Below are 12,452 nucleotides of genomic sequence, written 5' to 3'. Positions count from 1 at the left end.
AAATAAACGTTTCCATAATTACACAATAATGCATCTTTCTCTTAGTTCAGAGACGTCTGATATAATTTCGTTCATGTGTGTTGTATTCCCCATGGTGGATGATGCTCTGAGCAGCCAAAACTTTTCTATGCTTTTGTTAGGGTTGTCATAGTGTATGCATTCCACTGATCGCTTGTTATTCTCTTATGCTCGAAGTCGATACTTTTACCCATACCATATACAGCTTCTAGTGCAGGTCCAATAATATTTAAGTATTTCTTACTGTTCAGGCTTTTTTTCATCCAGCCAGCACATTGTTTAGCCTATGTGTGTTAGTCATACATAGTACTTCAGCATATGATCATATCTCTTTGGGGATATATGTGTTAGGATTCTAAGTTTTTAAGAATATCAGATCCACTAAACCAAGCGTTCACTCAGACTCCTCTCCAATGTGTATCAAATACCTAGTGAAGTGTATCACATGCTTTCCCAACACACATGGTTTATCCCTGGTGACTCCATATGTCCTACCTATATTGCCAACACTGATGGTTATTGTATCAGTAACAATATACTCCTCTTCTTTATGCTCCTCTTCACCCTATCTTCTGCTTCTATCCCTCAACATTGAGAGCTATTTAAGACTTCCAGTTACTGACCTAAACATCTCTGAAAAGAGTATTATCTTGCTCTAAATGTACTAATTTCAGCAATTGTGATGTATGGCAAATAGCCTTAGGTGAGTGTTTGAGTGTTGACTGAGGTTTGTTAACATAGAGCTGCATACTAAACTGAGTTCAAGATAGTAATCAACTCATGCATACATTAATGCACAGGTTTTAACTTTTTTATATCTAACACTAATTCAGTATTGTGAATCTTTGCATTTACTGTATTTTTTAACTTCAGAGTGGTTCTAATGTTTTCTTCCTGTGCATTTCTTTGCTCAGTATTTACAGGAGGATTTTTTTCATGTCTTCTAATGTCACTTCAGTTTCACAGGCCTGTACATTTACTGTTCTGAGGGCATCCCCCAACACTTGAATTTCCGTAATATGGCACTTAAGTATTTTGGTGGGTTTCAACAATAGAGCTTTTAATATTTACAACATTTGTGTCTATGTATAGATGGAGATTTGGTCTGCACATCGCACTCTCAGAATGAATGTATGGTGTCCTTGCAAACCTGTCCATAGCAAACAATATACTGATGCAGTTGGCTCAAATAAAATACATTGACTTTCATATGGCGGCCAAACCAGAAATATTTTTGGATCTCATACTGAATTTTCACTGCAGCATCGTCAATTATGGAAATAATGTTTGATTAGACTTTTTCAGGTGGGGAAACATTGCTGCTTTCGCTGATTATCTGGCCCTCAATTCCATGCAGAATATTCTGCCATAACTGATGCTTGGGCTGAAACTATGTTTTTTATTTCGTATATATATATATATATATATATATATATATATATATATATATATTTATTTATTTATTTGCTAGAAGCGGATTCTCTCAGGGTCAGTTAGCAATGATGGAACCAAATTAGTTGCTCTACACCATGAAGGACCAATAAATAAAATGCAGATGAAATTGGGAAGGAGTGACCCTTTCTTCTTCTTTTTCTTCTTCTTCTCAGCATCACTGTGGGACTAGTCAGTTACTGCAAAATCCGTGTGATGAGGAGGTGATGGTGATGACCATGGGTTTGTATTAGCATGCAGGGGATTTTATAGAGGGAAAACACATATTTCTCTTACACTTTTATTCATTTACAATTTCTCACATATTAGTGGGCAAATGCACATTCTTAAACACGATTGTTGTTTGGTGCCCGCATCTGGCATTGTTGGTTCATATATATTCCCATATATCGATGCACAGCATGCATTATACAGTTGAGCAACGATTTCTTCCAATTGTTTAGACGTTTGGCGCACCAATTCCGTCAAATTGGTCCACATTTTCCATACAATCTGTACACACATGGATTAAGCTTAGCCGCCTCTCTGGAGCATGCTGAATTGTGTAACTTACATACATTAAGTTTCTAAATTTCTGCTCTTGTAGATGTGTGCGCACCTTTTCGTTATAAATTTTAACAGTGTCTGGAAGCCCCAAGGCAACTGTAGGGTCACGTCTATCACTGAGTGAGCTTGTCCAGTTCCTTTGAACAGGACGGTAATCTTCATCGAAGTAACCATTCATGTAGGGTGGTATCATTATATTGGGAATTTTCTGAAACCAGCCCCGAGTAGAAATCACAATCTGAGATCATTCCCACACCATCTCATTTACTGTCACTGATGTTTAAACTACAGGCGACGTTATATAACCTAATTCTAAGATCCAATAGTTTCACTTCACCTGCAGGAAGACGAAGAAATGTGCTTTACATTCATACATGTATGGTTCCTTGCTTTTTTATTAACTTCACCTTGGCTAATACTTACTTGTCGCCTGCACCAACTACAGGCGACGTTATACAACCTAATTCTAAGATCCAATAGTTTCACCTCACCTGCAGGAAGACGAAGAAATGTGCTTTACATTCATACATGTATGGTTCCTTGCTTTTTTATTAACTTCACCTTGGCTAATACTTACTTGTCACCTGCACCAACGAGATGGGTTTAGGTGCGCTGTTTGACATCTTCTCCCCTTAAGAGTTCTTACTCGACTGATACAGAGGTATTTTAAACCGCTGTTTTAACAGCGGTTTAAAATACCTCTGTATTATGTAACATTCGCAGAACATTAAAAAAACGAAAAACTAAGTGTATATCATTTTTGGTTTGAGATAAAATGAACTATGCGGAGAGCGCCTCAGTCGCTTTATTGCATCACATACAATGAATAAGGTCATGATAGTAGATGCTAAATGCAATGAGAAGAGAGTAAAAGTTTTAATCGTCAGTTAACAGAAAGCCGATGAGTGTAATACTGTAAGTTCTTAGCACCAAAACATTTTTCAGCACACTGCGGCCCACAATTAAGACTGTGTTACCTGAGAACAACGATTGTAGGAAATTGGTTGTTTCAGTGAACCTACGTATTCAGGCCCAAATTATACAGGACAATAGGGGATGATAGAGTAGCTATAAGACTGGATTTGACAAGATGGAGAGTGCTGATACATGTTAATTATTCAAATGGTTTAAATCTTAAAAAGCATGTAAGGTGTGGCTACGAAGTCTTTCGCGACGTATTTCTTGAATAAAAATCTCTCGGTGTACATGCCGCGTCAATTCAGGATAAAACTCCAAGCTTTCGACCATTACCTCCATGGTCCTTTGCATATAAAAGTGGGAACCTCGCTAGTTCACGACAGTCAGTTTTAGCCCTGACGACGACCATGGGGGTAGTGGTCGAAAGCTTAGAGTTTTATCCTGAATTGACGCGGCATGTACACAGAGAGATTTTTATTCAGTATGTAAGGTGATTCTTGAAATTTATAAGAAACTTGTGGATGAGTGCCATAACTCGAATGGTGTGGATTACTACTTGTTTTATAAAGATATGATACCAGCTTTATGTAACATGAAACTCAAATTTGAGAAGCTACTGCCAATTTTTCAAGTGATAAGTCTATTTCCATGTACAGCTACTGTAACAAGCATTTTCAGTTGTATGGAGATTACGAGGTTGACAGTCCAACCCTGCTAAACTGCAATGTGATCATTGTAAAAAAAGTATCAAATGAAAAGTAAATAGTTTTTAACCTGTCTTATTATTTTCATATAAAATGCATGACTGATTTAGCACAATCGGCTGGTAATGATGGAGACCATGACATTTCCTGTATTTGCTAGTTTCTTAGTGATTGAGCTAGACCAGGAGCACGTACGCTCTTTGAATAAGGTGTTGATCCTACAGTGTGGTCGAGTGTTTATTAGTCCAGCATGGAGGAGGAGCGGTGAAGGCCCCACCAGTGTTGGCAACTGCCGCATTCCTCTGCCGATCCACCATTCTATGCCAGCAGCGGCGGCTCACTCGCAGACGGCTTCCGTCACCCACCCACTCAACCGCCACCAGTCGAGCACAGTGCCACTTTATAAAGAAAATAAAGTGCATTGATAACCTATCCCAGTGCAATTTGCTGTAGAATTAGGGCAGGAACAGCATGTTTTTAGTGCATTGAGGTGTTAAGTTCCTTAGCTGTAGTCTTTTCAAAGAAAATTGGTAAATAGCATTGCGATGCATTATCATGCTGGAAATTGAATACTCCTCATCGTGATGACAGTGTTGCTTGAACGAGGTTCACATTACGAACGCTAACCTCAGGGATGTTAGGGAGCAGTGGGGGTGCTGTTGTTGGCTGGCAAACGACCAGTAACTGAACAATGGGGGCACTGGAACGGGAAGACGCCATTTTTTTAGGTCATTGGTTTCTATAACTAAAATGACAGTTACCACTTTAAGATAAAAGCATTGAACACCTGGGTAAACATGAACAAAGGCCTCCATCTTGACCATAAATTGTGGTAACTCAGGTCTGCGACTAAGAAACTGCATAGGATTTTTTAACATTTTCTTATAGATTTTGACCTCCCAAAAACCGGAAAAATATTCAAAAAATTCTATCACATAGGTTTTTATGTATATTGGAGTATTTATGTTCATTCGTAATAAACCTATGTGTTTTTTCTAAATTAAATAATTATTAAAAATTGTATCAATTATAATTGATAAACTTAAATTTAAAAAATTTACGATATTAACTATTCTTGTTACCACTTGCAGGTTTTACCGTGAACTCCTGGGCGCCAGAAGCAAATACAAACAATCTTATTGTTCAGTTTTATCGTGTTGCGACAAGTCTAATGACGATTTGTTCCTTGCATGAAATGAAGAGAAACTCTCAGTAGCCATATTGCTATTCAAGTGAACAGTGTCGCTGTTTCTGTTTCGTCATGGCTACAATGGGTTGTGTTATTTCTCCAAACAGTTTTTGTTATATCTATGGTGAATTCACTATTAAAAGTCAACAGAGTAACATAAGTGATCTTGTGAGGAAAATTTATTTTGCTTCCTTTAAATTAAAAGTTGGTGATCAAGAAAAACCATGGACCCTACATAAGGTGTGTAAAAAATGTGAAGAAGATCTTCGTTTGTAGTTTAAGGCTAAGAAAAATGCATTTCGATTTGGAATTCCTTTTATATGGCGTGAGCAGAAAAACCATACCACTGATAGCTACTACTGTTCAGTTGACGTAAAGGGATTCAATTCAAAAAACGAAAGAAGCATAAGTTATCCTAAGCTTGACTCAGCTATACGTCCAGTGCCCCACAGCTCTGAAATACCTATTCCACAGTCACTTTCCAGTTTGGATGAATACCCGAGTGAGTTGGATGACGAAGTTACATTACCTCCTCAAGGTGAATCAAGCTCAGATTTTTCTTCAGACGAAGATGAAAGGCCTTAAATATTTTCTCAAAGTGAGCTCAATGATCTAGTGTTAGATTTAGGTCTTTCAAAAGATGCAGCCGAACTGTTAGGTTGCATATTACAAAATAAAAACCTTTTATTATCTAGTACCTCATTTTCATGGTACAGACACCGAGAAAAAGAATCTACCCAGCTTTCCACAAAGAAGGAAATTTTTCCAATGATGTGGAAGGACTCATGCATTGCCTTGATATGCAGTATGACTCATTTGAATGGCGCCTATTCATTGATTCATCCAAAACTAGTCTTAAAGTAGTATTATTGCACAATGGAAATAAGTTTGCATCGCTTCCGATGGCACATTCTGTGCAGATGGACGAATACTATTACGATCTGGCCATTATATTGGAAAAAATCAAATATTAGGACCATCAATTGATGGTTTGTGGGGACTTCAAAATACTCACGATGCTTTTGAGTCAGCAGGCAGGCTATACTAAATACCCTAGCTTCTTATGCTTGTGGAGTAGTAGAGCCAGAGAACAGCATTGGACTAAAAGTGATTGCCCATCCTGAGATACTTTAAAACCTGGAGAGAAAAATATTATCAGTACTACTTTGGTACCACCATAAAAGGTTTCGTTGCCCCCTCTCCATATCAAATTGGTTTGATGAAACAATTTCTAAAATCGCTGCAAAAGATGGGGACTGTTTTAAATATCTATGTACAAAATTCTCGAAGCTGTCAGAAGCCAAGGGAAGAGGGAGTTTTCACTGGCCCCGAAATAAGAAAACTTTTAACCGACACTCTCTTTGTGGAATGTATGAATGAGAAGGACAAAGAAGCCTGGGTATCGTTCAAGGATGTAGTGCTAAAGCTTTTGGGAAATACTAAGGATCCTGACTACAAAACCATTGTTCAACGGATGCTAGCAGCATATGAAGCTCAAGGCTTCAAGATGAGCTTGAAGGTTCATTTCTTACACCCACACATAGACAGTTTTCCTGAAAACCTGGGAGCTTACAGTGAAGAACAGGGGGAGCGGTTTCACCAGGATGTCCGTGATGTCGAGAGACGGTACCAAGGAAGATGGGATGTCACTATGCTTGCTAACCACTGTTGGATGCTTAAGCGGGAAACTTAAGATGGAAATCGGAAAAGGACTCGGCGAAGTATCAAGGAAAAGAAGAAAAGGTTTCATAAAAAACATGAATAAGTATAATATTGTTACTGTATGTCTCAAAATAATGTTTCATTGGTTGCAAAAAAATATTATGTTTGATAATTTTGAATAAACGAGTTCTTTTACCAATGTTTTGTGTTTGAATTTGCAAAAGAACCTTATGTGATAGACAAAAATGGACATCACTTCTGAAATCAGCGCATTCTAAGATATATAATTCAGTAAAAATATCTCATGCAGCTGACAAGAAAATTTTTTTGCAGATCTGTGTAATCATCGTGACAGTAACTGTCCATTAATTGTAACCTACATAAACAAAAGATTCTCCCAAATGAACAGTTTGTTTACACAAGGGTCATTACATAAAGTAGGGAAAGTGGCTGATTTGTTTACTTAAGAGAATAATGTCCCCATTTGTCTTGAACTCTAATACTCATCTTACTATCAAGCAGCCTATGCGACATATTCCACATTTAGTTCATGATATTTTATTGACGTTATCTTCCTTATATCTGCATTAACAGAATCCATGAAGTGCTTCACATGTGTCACTGCAGAAGTAAGAAAATGTCTGACATGCAGTGTAAGATATGCGTATTATTTTGATCACTCTGAAAATTCAGTTTCTTACGTAAATATTAATATGCATAGTTCGCACAGAGCAAAACCATGTAGGTGAGTGATCTTTGACTATTGCTACCATATCTTTGTGTTGCTGTTGCATCACTGCGTCTGCCTCAGAGCTCCACGCATCTGTGTTGAGCAGTGTTGAGTAGCAGACGTATTTTGAAGAGTGGTCAGAAAATTTTCTTTATAAGTGTGATATGAGATTGATGGATTGGATATGAATATTTCTGATGAAATTATGGAAAGAGAAGCTAAGGAGATTATCTGTGAGTTTTTCTGGAATCTTGAGAGATTGAGGTAAGCATGCAAGTCGTAGCAGATTTTTTTTATTTTTTGTTATTGAGTTTGTAAGAACGAAGCTCAGATAGCAGGATTGTTATATGGATTGCTCTAAGAAGAAGGTGAAATTCTCCTTGCTTAAAGTTATTTCTTAAAGTCGTGTTACGTAAATACGTGAACATTCAGTTCATTTTTTCATTTTTAAAGCATTATTTTTGAAAATAGGTTTTTTTTTGCATACCAGTTGAAATTCACGTCCATCATTGAGTTTATTATGTACGAACGCTCATTGCACTTTGTAGTACAGAATTTTCAGTAACAGTTTACGTTGCTTTGCTGCTGTAGCTGTGCGTAGCTTTCAAGAAATCCATAACAATGTTTGCCAAGACATGAGGTAATTGTCAGTTTATGGTCATAATTTCTTTGTAAGTTCATTCGTGCATTTATTTCAGAAGTCAGGTTGCATTCGGGGTATTTTTATAGAAACGGTTAGCTTCAATCTGTAGACAGCTTGAGAAAATCAAATTAACTCTTTGTAAAATTCAGTATAGTTAGAGTTTTGCACAGTACACGAGTTTTAACTTAGGAATTAGTTCGTTGATAATCAGTTTGATAAATGTTGGTAGATAATGTTAGGAAGATTCATTCGGACAGAGAGAAGCAGAGAATTTGAAACAGTAGTTACTGCCATGGAGAAATGTCACTAACGTGAACATCACCAGTTGTTAATAACTAGAGCGTAAGCGCTACACTTTCCTCAGCTTCTTATGTTTGTCATTGATAATTAACATTCTACTTTTAAATTTCATCTTGAGTTGTAATGAGAAGCCAGAGAAAAGCGTTAACCGACATATGTGAAAATTTCGGATTAATGCTAAGGAAAGCTGGAGCTGCAATTCAGTGTTAAGTGCAGTGACTCCACACCTTTCACGTCGGGCTTACTGAGTTAAAAATAGTGTGCTCGCCATTCAAAACAATCATCTCTTAATGTCGCAGTTTTGCATCATGATACTGACTACATAGTGTTCCATCCTGCTTGCCAATTAATTATGTGCCAATCAATTCATAGGCTATGTTCCTTGATTCGTGTTCTCCGCCGTTATCTCTAATTTAAAAATGTTTGTTAGTAGTTGAAGTTAGGGGCAAGCTGGCACACAGTTGCAGTTTCTGTCGCTAAGTGGCATCACCGTCGCAGCACTGCGGTCGCTTTTGGGGGGGCGGGGGGAATTAAAAAAGTGACAGGACATTCAAAATTGCTCACTTATCCTTTGCATAAAATGGAGGGACATTTTTAAAAATTGTAGGAAATTTAAGAATCAAATAAGGTGAATCCTGGAAAATTTTAAAAAAAATGACCGGAAATTCAAAAAATGAAGGCTGGAATTAGTGGGAAATTTTTAAAAATTGGTGCAAAATTTGAAAATAAATCCGACTACCTCAACTGTACTTTATGCCCAAACTCTCTCCCTCGTCTTCTACCAACCAATCACAAAGTATTTAAAAAAGGCATCCAATCAGAATAAAATAAATTTTAAAAATCAAACTAGCTCAGTTGTTTTTTAAACCCCTCTCCCTCCCTCTCTAGCCAATCACAGTGCAGTATTAAAAAATCCAGAATGATGGAAATAGTCCAATTGCTTTGGTGGAAAAAATTTAAAAACGTCTCCCATCCTCCTAGTTCCAACCAATCACACAGTGCACTACTTTCTATCTGCAGCCAATCAAATCCAAAATAATCCAAGACGGCGGAAATAACCCAACTGCGTTAACAGAAAACTAAAAACTCTCTCTCCGCCTTTCCCCCTCGCCCCCAGTACTTCCAACCAGTCACAGTGCAATATTAAAAGTCCAAGATGAGGGAAACAGACCAACTGTGAGCTCTTCCCCTCTTCTCTTTCCACATAGTCAGAGCGTAATGTTTAAATGCTGTGTAAAACTGGCGTCAAATTACATTTAAGCCGCGCGGGGTAGCCGTGCGGTCTCAGACGTCTTGTCACGGTCCGCTCGGCTCCCCCCGTCGGAGTTCGAGTCCTCCCTCCGGCATGGGTGTGTGTGTTGTCCTTAGCATAAGTTAGTTTAAGTTCGTTTCAGTAGTGCGTAAGCATAGGGACCGATGACCTCAGCAGTTTGGTCCCGTACTCCTTACCACAAATTTCCGAACTAAAAAAAAAAAAAAAAATACCTTTACGACGTACTCTTCCACATTCCCATCCAGTCAAAAACAGAATTCATGATTTCATCCTGTTCCTTCGGTGCGCTAATCTCCTTTCACGTTACAGTAGTGCAAGCGATCGCTCTGCGCTGCGGCGCGCTTGGAGACTGCGAAAAGCGGCGGCTCATGGGCCGTCGGTGGGCGGCGGCGACGTTGCTGGAGCGCCCGTGATTCCAATTGGGAAACAAGCGCCGGCCAGAGCCGCGGCGCCCACGCCTATCTGAGCGCGCCCCGGCTCCCAGATTCCATCCGGCCGCTCTTCTCAGTCCCGAGTAGGACAGCAACGGAAAAATTCAAATTGTGCCACCCAGCAAGATTGCAGAGTCGCTTGTTTCAAGTCATTCAGTGTTAACTTTTGCAAGTCTTGTAGGTGACAAAGTCCAGCGTCGACAATATAGCGCACTTTTGCGACTGAACGAATCAAGGACATGAGTGACAGAGAAGAAATGACACAGAAAGTTTGCGGTATTATGAAGGATTCGTTGGAGGCTGTAAGCGGACCGGCTATCACTGGACACACTGATTATTAATGTTTTGGCGTTAAGTTACTCCAGCAGACAATAACGTCCCTTCCCACAGACAAGTATCACGATTAAGATAATATGGGAGGTACTGTAACCTCCCCCCTCACTTATCTACCTTAATGACAGTGAAAAATTAAACCGCGTGTACCTAATGGAAATGTGCGAAAACCAATCGTCACCGAAGTTAAACTGTCGGTAAAGAGGGAGGAAAGGGTTACATCTAAATGAAAGGAAAAATGCTAATGAAACTGGTGGAAATTAATTTTGAAAAGGGGTAAAGTTAATAAAGAAAGTAAATGTGCGGCCGTTACGTTAACAATTAACTAGTGGTAATTAGATATTTGAGATTTGGGGAAAATTACGGTCGCCAGTCCTAAGGACAATTGCTATAGTAACTGAAAAAGAAAGGTTATTACACATATAATTAGCACTAGAAGCGTGGCAACTGAAGGTTGACACGTGCAGTGTGAAAACTGAAAGTTTGTCAGAAGTAATAAATTTCGCTATACTCTGACTTAATTTAGCAAAAGAATTAATAAAACAGGAAAATCGAAAGTTAATTTAGTGACTGAAGTTAATAGTGAGCTTTCTTTCTGAAGCACATCGAAATTCAGTAAAATACGGTTAGTCTTGGACTACCTCAACAATCATTTCAAAAGCTACTTGAATCTACGCAATTTAGAAATAAGAGATTTAACTTTGAACTTGAACTAAATGATTCTGAACAATTAACAATAGTAAAATTTAGTACGTACCAAGCTGAGCTGCAGTCACAGGTAAGCTAAAATACGGTAACAAAACTCGCACTCTTAATTTGTGCTTGTGCAATCTAAATACTGTAGCCAGCTATGAATACCTTAACTGAACTTTGAAATTAAAGCAGTGAAATAAAATGATGCTGGCGTTTGAATTTCAACGACACTCGGGTTCATTCCGGAAAAGGAAGGGACCCTGCTTGGTAATGCAACTGTGACAATGAGCAACAAAGGTTCATGCTAAGTTGCTGTAATTTTGCGAGGCAAATGGAACAATTTTAAAAGCTGAGGTCTGCCATACAGTTCTAAAACTTTACGTGCTTCCAGTCTTCCTTGTTGGTTGATTGAAGGTTTGAAGCCGTCGATCGAGGAGGTGGCGACAGTCACTCATTGTCGGCCGTCGCTGTTGCAGAAGCTGGATGTTGGCGCGCCTCCTTCTCGACCCGGTCACCAGGCGAAACGGGCTCTTGATGTGCGCCAGCTAATGCTTCCCGTCCGCGACACCATGTCAGAAACTATCATCGCAAGTCGAGCGCAATTACATGCTGCCAAACCACGAAAACGCGGCAACTCGCGGGAGCTTCTCACAACACACCAGCTCCACTCGCTACTCCAGCCAGACTCTCTCTGCCCGCGTTCCACGCGGCAGAGTTAACACTACCAAAGATCCTACACACTTTGATTCTTCACACGACCTATCGACGTAATCGTTCGATAGCAGTCTTCCCTAGGCAAGACCCATCGTAAAAATACAAATAATATTTACGAAACAAACCAATTATACATCGACATAAATGCATAAATATATATATACAAATAGTAAAACAATTACAATATGCAAAGACACAGAAATGTCATATATTCAGGTAACAAAAATAAGGAAAACAAATGTATAGTACAATAGATGGAAATAGGAGGATATGCGTTTCCGGCGTTACAGTACCAAAGTGCACCTACCTGCTCTATGCGACCTCGATTCACTCAAGAGTATCGTTTGTGTTGTCATTGCCAACTGGTGCGGTCGTAAAAATAACCATCTACATACATACTCCGAAAGCCACTTTACCACTACTAGTCATTTCCTTTCCTGTTCCACTCGCAAAGAGAGCGAGGGAAAAACTATTGTCTACATACTCCCGTATGAGCCCTAATTCCTCGCATCTTTTCTTCCTGGTCCTTACGCGAAATGTGTGTTGCGGCAGTAGAATTGTTGTGCAGTCAATTTCAAATGCTGGTTCTCTAATTTTTCTCATCAGTGTGCCTCGAAGAGAACGTCACCTTACCTCCAGGGATTCCCTAGCAGCCCATCTCTGAATTACTTCGATATATTCCTTTAATTCAACCTGGTATCGATCCCAAACACTCGAGCAGTACCCAAGAAGAGGTCGCACTAGAGTCCTATATACGGTCTCCTTTACAAATGAACCACACTTTCCCAAAATTCTCCCAATAAATCGAAGTCGACCATTCGTCTTCCCTACCACAATCGTCACATG

The sequence above is a fragment of the Schistocerca cancellata genome, chromosome 1 (genome assembly GCF_023864275.1).
Source record: "Schistocerca cancellata isolate TAMUIC-IGC-003103 chromosome 1, iqSchCanc2.1, whole genome shotgun sequence".
Taxonomy (NCBI): domain Eukaryota; kingdom Metazoa; phylum Arthropoda; class Insecta; order Orthoptera; family Acrididae; genus Schistocerca; species Schistocerca cancellata.
The sequence above is the reverse complement of the archived record's forward strand: the minus strand, read 5'-3'. Positions refer to the sequence as shown.